Source organism: Podarcis cretensis (genome assembly GCF_951804945.1).
Source record: "Podarcis cretensis genome assembly, chromosome: 4".
Taxonomy (NCBI): Eukaryota; Metazoa; Chordata; class Lepidosauria; order Squamata; family Lacertidae; genus Podarcis; species Podarcis cretensis.
The window spans coordinates 45,859,992-45,873,226 of record NC_137173.1 but is presented as its reverse complement, the minus strand read 5'-3'; the positions used below and the strand labels follow the sequence as shown (position 1 = coordinate 45,873,226).

At 39.7% G+C, this 13,235-nt stretch overlaps 1 long non-coding RNA gene across 1 annotated transcript; it reads left to right on the top strand.

Moving 5' to 3' along the window:
* Positions 1-555: 555 nt before the first annotated feature.
* On the top strand, positions 556-12,213 carry LOC307215541. Its single transcript, XR_013838561.1, has 3 exons — positions 556-647; positions 3,318-3,424; positions 12,050-12,213. It is a non-coding gene; the product is annotated as an uncharacterized lncRNA (long non-coding RNA).
* The last annotated feature ends 1,022 nt before the right edge of the window (positions 12,214-13,235 follow it).

The window sequence follows — 13,235 nt, the reverse complement described above, 5'->3', positions numbered from 1 at the left end:
CGGGGCTTTACCTGGCTTCATGCTGCCGAACACCCCCCACCTAGTGTTTTAGGTGTCTGCTTTGGCCTTCAGCTGGTTGCCTGTTTTGGAACAGGGGCTGGGTAGGAATTTTTTCCATTTGACAGATTGGCACTGTCCATTGGGTTTTCATCTACCTCTTAGCAATTGTCACAACTTTGTAAGGTTTGGTAGTTAGGCAATGGCTTAGTGAGATGTGGGGGAGGGAAGGTGTGGCTATCACCTGCCCCTCCAGGTACAAGGGTATTCTGTTAAAGGAATTTGCGGGTCTGAATTTTGTCCAAAGTCTGCTTGTGGGGCTAGGGCTATGCCAGGACCCTGAGGCTGAGCTTCAGTTGGTTGCCATCGATGGAGCTCCTTCTGTTGGTGGTTTGCCCTTCTAGACTTCCTGCAAGGTGGGCAGGAGTCAGATATAGTTATTGCCAATGCCTAAGCCAATACCACTCACATTGCTGTAATCAATACAGCTGTGACCTAAATTTTGCCCATTAACCTTAAACTAAAATTCTGTGTCAATGTGTTTTTATTATTTTATTAGGGGTGCGTTGGGCCTTGTCGCGCAAATCAGTCTTTGCCAGTTGATGCCTTTTCCAACTCTTTTTGGGACTGCAGTTATGGACTCTCTATTGGTATGTGGCTCTGGAAGCCATTATGATAAGCTCCTGCACTTCAAAATTAAACACAACATCACTGGTGATCAATTAAGTGGTTCAGGTTTTTCCTAACTCTCCTAAGTTAAGAAACTTAAAGATAAGAAACTTAAATATAAGATAAGAAACTTAAAAGAAATGGAACTTAAACAATGGCTTTGTTCCTTGAAGGGCACAATTCCTCCACATAGTGCATGCCATTTAAATTTATACATTCTTGACATATTGTTGGATTAATTGAATTGTATTCTATTTAAACAAAGTGGCAGCCCTGTTTCTTGGCCTGATTAAAGTTATTAAGTTTACAGCATCGTATTCTTTGGCTCTGGTGAAAGAAGCATTTCTTTAATTGCTTCCTTAATGCACCCTGCCTGTCTCCTTCCAGAATAAATGGATGAGATTGTCAGGTTTCACTCTATGTGTGTTTTAGAGAAATTTATATAATAGTCAATTTTGTATTAAAAGTGATTAGATCACAGGATACAGCTGTCCACAGATGTAACTGCCATAATTTAAAACATGGAGTATCAGCAGAATTCCAACACTTATATTTTGAGGTGATAACAGTGTGAACTACTATTTCAGGAAGAAAAGAAAAGAAAGAGACTACTAAATGACATTGATATCACATAAAAATTTTTTTAGCTTTTCAACTGAATCCAATAATGCAGTTCTACCAAACAGCCCTTTTATTAAATCTAATTATATTCAATTATAATGTTCACATTAACTCTTTTATCTTCTAGATCCTTGACTTTAAAGACAAACCCATATTCCCATTACAATACATCCCCCCAAAGAAATGTGTTTACATGATGTACAATTATTTTATTTTCATAAAAATTGAGTATTGTATTCCTTTACAGCTGTTATTTTAAAAAAAGAAGGAAAAAAAGCCTTTTTATTTTAACCACAGTTGCCCTTGAAACGTGGTTGTGAAATGTGTCTTTATTAAATCTGTCTGGTCTAAGTGTCAAAGCTATATTTTATTTAGAGCACTTCATACCAACATTTGTAACAGTCTTTTTTCTTCTTCAATTGGTTAAAAGTGTCAACTTTCTCCTCAGTCAAGGCAGTCTTAAATTTGCACATAATCTTTCAAATGTTAGTGACTGCTTTTGCAACCAGAACTTTGTGGCATGGCATGTTGGCAAACTTGTAACTCAGATTTGTCATAAAACCACAGCGGTAGACATAAAACGCTATCATGAATCTTACTGCAAAACTTAAAACTGTGCATTCGGAAGAAGCAAATACGCTATTCATAAGAGTAGTAAATGGCTGTACTGTTTTAAGATTCCAAATTAATTTCACAAAGCAGAAAGCATTCTGGTACTCTGGCTGAGCTCCAGTTCCCCAATCTCCTTTGAAGTTTTGATTGGATAAAGTGTTTTTAACTTCCTTTGCCAAAAACGCTTGCAGAATGTTGCTTAGTATTGTTAAGTGCACCACTGTGCTCTGTTCCAAGGATGGCTGCCTTTCACCTGCAGTGGAAGTCACTCTTCTGTATGAATAGTTTATAATTAGCTAAAGTGCTCTTGGCTTTGTGGCTTTATTATATAGTTCTTATGTTTAGTTCATGAGTGATTCAGTTATATTGGAAAAAGAAATATTTTATTCTTTCAGTTAACATAAGTGCTAGTAGGTTTATTTCTCTTGTTATATATTTCTTTATTATGATGAGCAATTTAGCCTGCCCTTCATTTTAGGATCCCAGGTCAAGGTTCAAGATACAAATCACATAAAATAGCCATAAATCATACAAAATAAGAAGTAAAATCACAGAACAGGCTCCCTACCACAGTTAATGCTAAAAGGTAAATGTAAAAAGGTAAAGAACCCCTGGATGGTTAAGTCCAGTGAAATTTGACTAAGGGGTGCGGTGCTCATCTCCCCTTTCAGGCCAAGGGCGTTTGTCCACAGACAGCTTTCTGGGTCATGTGGCCAGCATGACCAAACTGCTTCTGGCTCAACAGAACACTGTGACAGAAGCCAGAGCGCATGGAAACGCCTTTTAGCTTCCTGCTGAAGCAGTACCTATTTATCTACTTGTGCTGGTATGCTTTTGAACTGCTAGGTTGGCAGGAGCTGGGACAAAGCGACAGCAGCTCACCCCATTGTGTGGATTTGAACTGCTCAAGAGGCTCAGTAGTTTAGACCACAGCGCCACCCGTGTCCCACTAAAACATTGAATGTGTCAAGGCAAACACGTACACTTTGGGATCACAAGGACAAAAGAATTGATGACAGGTGGGGACAAATTCCACAGATGGGGCACCATTGCATGGAAAGCTTAAACATTTTCCAAATTATATCAGCAGTAATAGGCAAGTGCTTGCAGATGCATTTGCATTTTCACATGAACCCCTCATTTCATTAACTGATATACAACATCCAAATGCAAATTCTGTTATGTGTCTTTACCTGTAGATATGCTTATTGCAACATGGCTCCCCATGTTGTTGGCCTCCCACTCCCATTAGTCCCAACCAGCATGTTCAATGGTCAGGGAAGGTGAGAGCTGTAGTTCAATGGCATCTGGAGGGCCACAGATTTCCCCACCCCAACGCCTAGGCTATACACTGAAATGAGAATTGACATATTCATTTGTTCTTCATTTTTCTCCACTAAGATATTTTTTTCAAAAAGCAACCATTCCAGAGATCTCTGGGTGTATCTGTGTTCATCATAGTTGAATCTGGCATCTAAAGTACTAATGGCTGCCATTAAGACATAGCCCTTGCTTCCAGTTTAATGTAAAGGAACAGATCATGATTATTTTCCGCCCTTCATCCACAGGTGGCAGGGCAGTTCACAAGATAAAAATACAGGATAAAAGCACAAAATGAATAGTTTTTTTAAAAAATCAACCCACTCCCACAAAGGATGAAGAGTAACATTTTTGCCTGGTGCCTAAAGATGCATTATGAAGGTGCGAGATGAAACTCCCTGGGGGAGAGCATTCCACAAATGGGGAGGCTCTGCAGAAAAGGCCTGTTCTCATGTTGTCATTCTCTGGACCTGTTATGAAGGAGGCACGTGAAGAAGGGCCTCAGATGATGATCACAGAGTCCAGGTCAGTTTATATCGGGAGTAGTGGTCCTTGAGGTATTGCAGTCCTGAGCTATTTGGGTGCACCCACCCATAGATTTGAAGGCAGAGAAGCAAAAACCTGCTTTTCTCTCTTTTTGCCCAACAAAAATGAATTAATGCAACTGAAAGCAAGGAAACAAAACCAGCACACCTATTCTGTTATACTCCTATGACTTTGATGCATATGCAGTTTGTTGTTTTCGCTAGGCTTTGGACAGCTAATGAAGGTTTGGATGATCAGAAATTTAAGAATCTATCTCTGTTTTGTTGACAAGGTTGGTAGGACAGCAGGATTATCGGTTATATTCATGAAGATTGTTCTTGTGAATATCAGCCACCAAGCTGTCTCAGAAATGATTACACTTATTATTTGTTTTCAGTTTTGCCCTGACAGTTTTTCACAAAATTACTGATGCTGGAAGGTTTGAAAAACATACTGTATCACTGACAATACATGGAGGAATAGCAACCCACTCCTGCTGTCTTTTTTTAAAAAAGGATATTACCACCGTCTGGTAGGCTGTAGGGAAAGGAATAAAGCAGTGTTTGAAAACAAAAGAATAGCACAGAGAGGTAGGTGGAAAAGATGCTAGGGGGAACAAAAACTGCTGCAAGCAAGACTTACCATAATCATTCAAGGAGGGCTTACAAAAGGATATTAAAACTACCTGGGAGACCACAGCCTAGGGCCATTTTGGCAAGGAAAGGAGTAAAGAGAGACTGTAATGCAATAATAGTGGAGGATTTGATCACAGACAAACATTTAGAAAGGAAAATGGGAGGGAATAGCTTAAATTCATTGAATCAACCTCACTCTGTTTGGGTTTTCCTGCCTTCTTTTTGCCTATTGTTTGTGTAGGTTTCTTTTGTCAAATGCAGAGATTCCCCCCCCCCCCGCCCCCACCAGAATATCTAAAATTGCTTTAATACTTAGAGACACAATGCATTAAATCTTTTTTTAAAATATAATTTATATTTTCAGTGGAAAAAGGGGCAAGGGGGAGCTCCTTTTTCCCATTAATTTTTTTCTGTTTTGCCATATTGACCACAGCCAACATTGACCAGGTGTGTTTCTTGGACCTCACAGGCTGTTAGCAAATCTGTTGTCTTTGTTTTAAGGGGAAACTCCACTGTTCCATACTAAATGTTGCTAGTCCTTGCCTTACAAGCCTCTGTGTATTGTTTTCCCTATGTGTTTTTCGTTGTGACTCTTCTAAATATATATAGAGAGAGCAGCTCATCAGACAGTACATTAAATTTGTTATTATGCTGTAAATAACCAGAGGTTACTGAAAGCTCAGTTGCATACGTGCACAGTGTGAACAAAGGTTTTCCCCCATCTATTTCAGTACCAGGGACAGTGAACACAAAAGTGAAGGGAAAGTCTTGTTCACGTGGGAGCTCTGTGCATATTCAGCTGCTTTCTGCTCTAGGAGATACTGATAGAACAAATAAATAAATAAATAAATATGAAGTTGTGTAAGTTATTTTCACACATAAATTCAGGAATGTCTTCAGTCGAAGTCTTGCTATAGGTGAAATGAATAACCACTTTATGTATTTAAGCTATATAATTTAATATTGTTTCCTTTTATGATTACTTTCAAATATGATATTCCTATACCTGTGCACAGCATATACTCTGGATCAGATAGTAATGTCTCTGAGTGCAGTTGTGAATATTGTATCTGTTCTGTACTGATGCAGAAAGAAGTAGTTTTGGAATATTATTTGCTTTGTCTTAGATGATATCCAGAGGTCACCTTTATGTAAGTTCTAGATTCAAAGGCACTGTAAAAGAATTGTGCCTGCCTGCACTAGGAATGGGAGCCTTATCTATGTTGCCATAAAGGTGCTCCAGTCAGTGGAAAGTTGCAATCTTTGAATTTCAAAAACCCTCATAAACCTATTGCTATTTGTGGTGTGACCAGATTACCTGTGAAGCTACACATGAACTTGGGCATGTGGAAGTGACCACTGGCCATTTTGACCAACATTAGCATACAGTTCTCAGGAGAGTTCACCAATATTCAATATTTCCAAAATGTTAGCCACCCCGTCTTAATGGTTGATGGAGCATTAGAAAGAAGAAAAATCAAATACGTCCATTTTTGGGAGGATTTCATAGGCCATAATGTGAGCCACAGATTGTATCTGAAATATAATAAGTACCTTGTATAGAGATTGGAGGGCTAGCCACCATATTTTGTACCCAGGGTTGTCCCTATGGTTGTGGGGGATCCAAGGCAAATCATGCTGTGAATTTTTCCATCTTTCTAACTTGCACACATGATCTATGTATCACAAAAAAGTTCATTGCAAAACTGACTAAACATTAGTTGGCTGAATCGGGTGTTTTCAACTTTCCTTCCTTTTGTGGTGCCTTTTTACATTAATTCTAAATTGACCTTGGTTCTTTCAGCTTAGTCTGTATTTAATTCTTTGTTTGAGCTCCACATTTATTCAATCTAATAGTGCTACTATCTTAACATTGCCAGTGAATGTTCAAATTGAATAAAAGCTCCATCTAGGTTTTTATATATATATAATGCAGTGTAAAACAAAGGGTATCTTTTTTTCAGAACTTCATCTCTGATTTTTTTCTAATTCTGAGCTGAGCTACTGTATTCAGTGTTTTAAATGTCTACACTAATTAACTTTCTAGCTCAGCTTCTATCATAGACTACTCAAAGATTTATAACATTGAGGATCAGAAGGTTGAATCAAGGATTTAATAAAATGTGTTGGACAAAGAACAAGTTGTATAGCTGCACAGAATAATAAGAGTTCATTAAAGCATTGCTGATGTGGACATAATGATAATTGCTACTCATCTATTGAAATTGATTTAGTGCTTAGCCTTACTTAAACATGTCATTAACTAATTACTTTAACTAAACAGACTTTGCTGACAAACCTTTGAGTAACATACATTGCTAAATGTTTAAAGAGTAGCTTTGCTGAAACAGATTATAACATGCCAAAATGGAAGCTCATTCTAGAGATTCTGTGTCCTTTCTCAAAAGAGTATCAGGGGTCCCTAATAAGGGTGGGTGTACATACAGTTTTTTCATGTATTAGATTTAACTCTGCTTTCCTCATGAGCAACCCCTTGTTGTGGACAGAACAATGGGATCTCGGTTCAAAATGTAGCAGCGTGAATAAAGGGGGAGAATGTCAGGGTCTCAAAATAGCACAGTGCTTCCAGTTTACCTGACCACAGGTTTCCTGCAGGATCATTGTTCAAAAGCCAATGGGAAACTTAATAGAATAGGGGGGGGGGGGAACCATTGCTTTCCAAGGGGAAAGCAAGAGGAACAACTCAGATAATTATGCACTTTGAAGTAAGTATCTATAGAAAAAAAAAGGAAAGCAAAAAAGGAATTAGTTTATTCCAATAAAATAATCCAGTCACTGGCTACACAGTCCCATTCACATTCTAGCTTTGGAGCTTAGGCTCTTTTTCCTCTATCAAATATTCATCTCTCCATTTCTGAATTTCTTCAAACAATTCTTCTTACAATTTTTTCAGAACTTTCTAAGAAAAACAAAGCCTTTGGTCTCCTATGGACCCATTGCTTCTAATTGCCAAAAAGGGCTTGGTTCCATGCGAATGTGAATTTGTTCCCCTGATCTTTAACCAAAAGGCTTTCAGAACACTTGCCACTTAAAACATCAAAATAAATTATTACATGAGGAGCACCAGCACAATCTCAGATTAAGCAAATAAAGCTGCAGATTAAAATAATTCTACAAATTGAAGCTAAAAGGACTGAGTGAATTAAAAAGGTCTTCATCTGAACTAGAAAGGCATCAGGGTCAACAGCAGGCAACATTCCTGGGGAGAGCCTTCTACAGCAGGGCCCCATGAAAAATACCTTTCCTTTGGTTATTTTTCACCTTACTTCATAAGGTGGAGGAAGTTTGAGGGTGAAGAGCCCTTAAGGATTATCTTAGGTCCTATATCAGTCCACATTCAAGCCTTTCTAATTAGTAATGGGTCCAATTAATTAATCCTATGTGTCATGGAGAGCGAGTTATTATATATGTAAAATTATAATAGGGAGCACCAGAAGTGACAAGAGGTGTGAGAGAGAGCATGAGAATGAAAGAGAGTGCTGTTATAAGACTGCTGTTATAGTAGCACAGGAAAGTACAGAAGCCAGATTTGCTGGGAATATAAGGAAGAATTCATGCAGGGGCTAGGCTATAGGATCCATGTAAGTATGTCCAGTGAGCTTTCTGTTTTGGGTGTAGCATAAGATCTAGTAAGAGATGCAACATTGCATTTCCATAGAGTTGTGAAGTTTCAGGGACCCCTGACAGGCCTCTGGCCGCTAGAAGTCACTGAGGTTACTATCCCAGCCTGTCCACTAAGGCCATACTCCCTTAACTTCTTCCAAAATACACTGTAGCCACCACCTACTGGGTGTGAGAGAGCAGTAAGAATCTCCTCTTACAGGTTTGACTGCATAAGCCAAAACAAGCACATGGGATGATAGGTGCTCTCCTATAATGTTCCAGACAAGAAGACGTTTAAAAACAACAACATTCAGATCAAGTAGTCATTTGAAACAAAATAAGAGATAATGGTTCTTTTCAACACCTTAACACAGATTTCCCTCTTCATCATTTTGTGCCCAGAATGAAAAGTATAAATGGCAAGTGGCTGAAATTTGGGGGAAATTACCTTATATGTATGTGATATGTCCTAGAACAGGTGAGATGAACTCATGACCCTCCAGATGTTGCTGGACTACAACCTGATTCACCCATGATGATCCCTGATTAGCCTGGGGCTGATGGAACCCAACAGAACTTGGAGAACCATGGGTTCACCATGCATCTCCTAGAAGGACTGTGCTATAGTTTTATGTCTGAGTAAATTCGGTGATGATATACTGAGGTGTAATTTTGCCCATCAACTTTTGAGAGCGGGCAAAAATTGATCAAAAGGGGAAAGTGAATAAGGCACCATCTGTAGAGGGTGCAAGCCGGGGCGTAGTAACATGGGGGCGTGGGGAGTGGTGTCATGTCTAAGGAGGGTGACACCCCCCCGGCTGGCTCGCAGTTGCGGCGATTACACGCCCCCAGTGGGCGTATTTTTGCGATCAGCGCAATCATCGCCACGAAAATCCACCTGCGATCGCACAAATACACCCGGCAGGTGGCACTTTCACCCCCTGGTGGTGGGCGCTTGCACCCCCGGCAGTGTATAGTTGCACCCCTTGCGGGCAGCAGGCACTCCCCCAGCGTGGCTGGGGAACGCGGCGGTGGCCCCTGCGCAAGGATTGTGGCGGCAGCCCTGTGGGCGAGTCGCTCTGCCCTCTGGGCGGGTCACCCAGCCCCTGCTGCACCGGGTACTAGAGGAGCTAGCTACACCCCTGGGTGCAAGTGTTCATATTACCATGTTCATTTATTTGATACCCAGTGTATGGGAGAGGGGGGATTCATTACAGCCATTTAACAACCAACCCCTCTATCTTTCTGTGAGTATGTAACATAGTCCTTAGGCTTGAGATGGAACAAAAATGTTGTTTATCTTTAGTAGGAAAATAATATATTTTTAAAAAATAGATTTGATTTGAAAAAATTAAAACAAAGAAAAAATAGAAAAAACATAATTTGTAAGAAGGCAAAAGGAGAATTATAAATTAACAAATGAACATTTTTTTTTCAAATGACAGCTGCATTATAGAAGAAATAATTACTTGAAATATTGCTGCGTGTTCCCTTAAATACGATATTGATTTTTGTTTCTCTTTTTGGTGTATTTTTAATAATGCTAACAGTTATCCCCCCCCCTCACTCATGCTCAGAAAATGCAATAATAGTTGCAGTAGCTGGATAAATGACCTCTCTATTATGAGAAAAAGAAAATCTTTTTGTATTGTGAGGAGGCTAGTAAAAATGTGACTTGCATGCCTTCCTGCAGCCTGTAGCTGAGGTCAATACAGTCATGCTAACATTGAGGCAGCTGTGTGGAATAGTTCACTTGCTCTATTTAGATTCCATTTAGATAGAGAGTCACTGAAGATGACAGAGATAATTGCTATAGCATACATGGAGACAAATTCATTCTTTTTCTTCCATTCACGCTAGATGAACTAATCACAAAAAGGCCACACACTCTGTGTTGAGCAAGTGCTTAGTCTAACCTTGGGATGGACAGATCAGTCTATATCCCATCTGGGTCACTTTCACATCTGTTCACTCATTCAAATCTGTTTCCTTACTTATTAGTCAGCTATAATCCACACAGAAATGTGACTTAAAAGATGTGTTTGAATACATAATGTTACACTATTTTCTCTCATAATACACATTTTAAATGCATGTTGACACATATTTTTGAGTCAAGGAGTGTGTCTCAATGTTCAAAGGAGTGAATTGATAGCTGCTTTCAGATCCACACTTGAGCCTGGGTTGTGCGGATCAGGTCAGGTCATATCACGAATTCACAGAACTGTATTCCTCAAGCATCCCATACTAAATCACCACAAAACATTAACAAATTACAACTGGTACAAAGTGAAAACAATGAAGAACTCCATGCAATTTCCAAGAATTGTTCACACTACAATACAAACTGGGGTCTCTTGCATCCCTTAAAGGAGCCTTGAATCTGAATGACGCATTCTAAATCTGACAAAAGTGAAATATTTAATTGAATATGTGCATTGGTTGTATTACTTCTACATACTGGCAAACAGTGTGGTCATGTATCAAGTAAAGCCGTTTGTAGAGGCTCACGGTCTTCACAGACTGCCACAGACTATCCAACCCTGAACCCTAGAGAGTCTTTTCCCTGAATGCCAGCTGCCACAGACAAATGTACAGCATTGTGGCATTAGAATACAGAATTGCAACTAACGGGTCTTTTTGTTTTGTTGGGTTCTAGCTCATGTGCACATTTTGGGGAATGAGATGACTAGGAAGGCTCTAGGTCAGAGGTTCATTTATCTTGTGCCGTTGTTTCATTCAGAAGTTAAGCATTTTAGTTTGTGTTATGATGCATTTAAAGTAACCTGCTTTGAGTAAAGCTTTAACCTTATTACAAGACCACAACATGTGAAAAAGGTGCCTTCTTTCTCTTTACATTTCCAGCACTTATTTGACTTTGGTTTATACATTTTTGCCTATCTACTAGGTGTTAGGTCCCATTTATGTAGCCCATGGGTAGGCAGACTAAGGCCCGGGGGCCAGATCTGGCCCAATCGCCTTCTAAATCTGGCCTGCAGACGGTCTGGGAATCTGTGTTTTTACATGAGTAGAATGTGTTCTTTTATTTTAAATGCATCTCTGGGTTATTTGTGGGGCCTGCCTGGTGTTTTTACATTAGTATAATGTGTACTTTTATTTAAAATGCATCTCTGGGTTATTTGTGGGGCATAGGAATTCATTCATTTCCCCCCAAAAAATATAGTCTGGCCCCCCCAAGGTCTGAGGGACAGTGGACTGGCCCCCTGCTGACCCCTGATATAGCCTTTTCATATAATTTTCTCTTAAACCATAACATGTTTATATCCATATTCCAGAACTGTTCACATGCTTCCATTCTTATATTATGAATAATGAAGATTTCACTTGTTCATCCTTTGTCTGCCATTCCAATAACATCTTGTACATTTTAGAAATCACTGTAACAATTTAACAGGTCTCTCTCTAAGTGTGATAGTTGTTCCCCAAACCCCAGCTTCATTTCCTTTTTAAATATTTCATTGAAATGATGATATTATAATCATGTTGTTAAGATTCCTGGTACATCCTTAAACTCTTTTAATTTAAATTCTCTGCCCTCCAGTTAATCCACACTTTAATAATAGCCACAAAACCATATAGTCTAGTCACATACAGGTCTAGAAAAGAGGATAAACAAGCCAAATATATTCACAAGAAAGAAAAAGAAAGGAAAGCTTCAAAAGTTTTATTTGCTTACTGTTAGACCCAATAAAAATAGTAGTTTTCAAGGTTTTTAGAATTAATCCCAGGCAATTCAGGGAAATTAAAACTATAAAGTCTCCCAGAGACAAAAGAAAAACAAAAGAGAGAGAAAAAAGAGAAAAAGTCTTCACAAGAACCTGGTTCTGCTTTCCCTCCTTCTTTCTACAGTTCAAGAATAATTTAAGTGCTTTTGCAGCTAAGCAAAATTACCAGAAATAATCATAAAGGTGAAAATAAAAATAGCACAACCAGATCTCCAATTCATGGTCTTAACTCAGTTCATTTACTGGTGTGCTAATATTTAAACACATTAGTAGTTATTTGTTCTTGTATTTCCCCTGCAGATTACCTTCCATGCAGTTGGGTGCTCGTGCCCAGGGGGGAACCTCCTTTTTTCCTTCCTGGTGTGGATCCAATTAAATCATAAACAGGAATTTAAAAATGTAAGTCCTTTTACCTTTTCCAGATTGGTCCCAAATCCTTTTATTTTAGGGTGGTTGCCACTTTAATGACGGATCTCAAGGCTTCTTGCCGTGGGGTCTCGATTGTGCTGTGTGTCTGTGCTCAATCTGGCTCTCCCTGGAGCTTTGGGAACTCCGTGAGAATGTCTACCAACACTGCTGGACTCTCCAGAACCTGAACTAAAACCCTCAGACTTTTTAAAAGTACAGTGGTGCCCCGCAAGATGAACGCCTCGCAAGACGGAAAACCCGCTAGACAAAAGGGTTTTCCATTTTGGAGGCGCTTCGCAAAACGAATTTCCCTATGGGCTTGCTTCGCAAGACGAAAATGTCTTGCGAGTTCCTGCGGGTTTTCCCCCCTCCCCCCCTTTTCCTAAGCCCTAAGCGGCTTATCAGCTGATCCGCTAAAAGCCGCTAAACCGCTAATAGCGCTAATCCGCTAAGCTGTCAATGGGCTTGCTTCGCAAGACGAAAAACCGCTATACGAAGAGCCTCACGGAACGGATTAATTTCATCTTGCGAGGCACCACTGTAGGTGTGTTGCCCTCACGGCCTTCCCGCCTCCTCACAGCAAGCGGGTTGCTCAGTGCTAGCGATCTCCGCTAGCAGACCCGGAAGCTTGTGGATGTAATCTCAGAGCTTCTGTCTATTTATCTTTGAGAATTCTTGGAGAACAGGTGAGGGCCCGGTGGACTCTGCTTCCTTGGAGGTTTTTAAGCATAGGTTGTATGGCCATCTGCCATATGATCTAGTTGAGATTCTTGCATTGCAGGGGGTTGGACTAGATGATGGACAGTTCTGTGATTCTATTATCATTGTATTTGCTTGCTTCACCTTGCCTCACCCAATCCTTTAGGAACATAAACTGTCATCTTTGTTTTTTCTTCTGTGTGATTTCTTCACTTCAGCAAGCGTGTTCAGCCAGAGCTTAGAAACAGGCTTCCATGCATATATTCTGCTTTACGGTATGATCCTGCACATGGGAATCAGTGCTTCATGACAGTAACAACACCTGTATCCTACAGCAAATGGTATATAGAAACACCCACATGTAAAATGATTAATCATA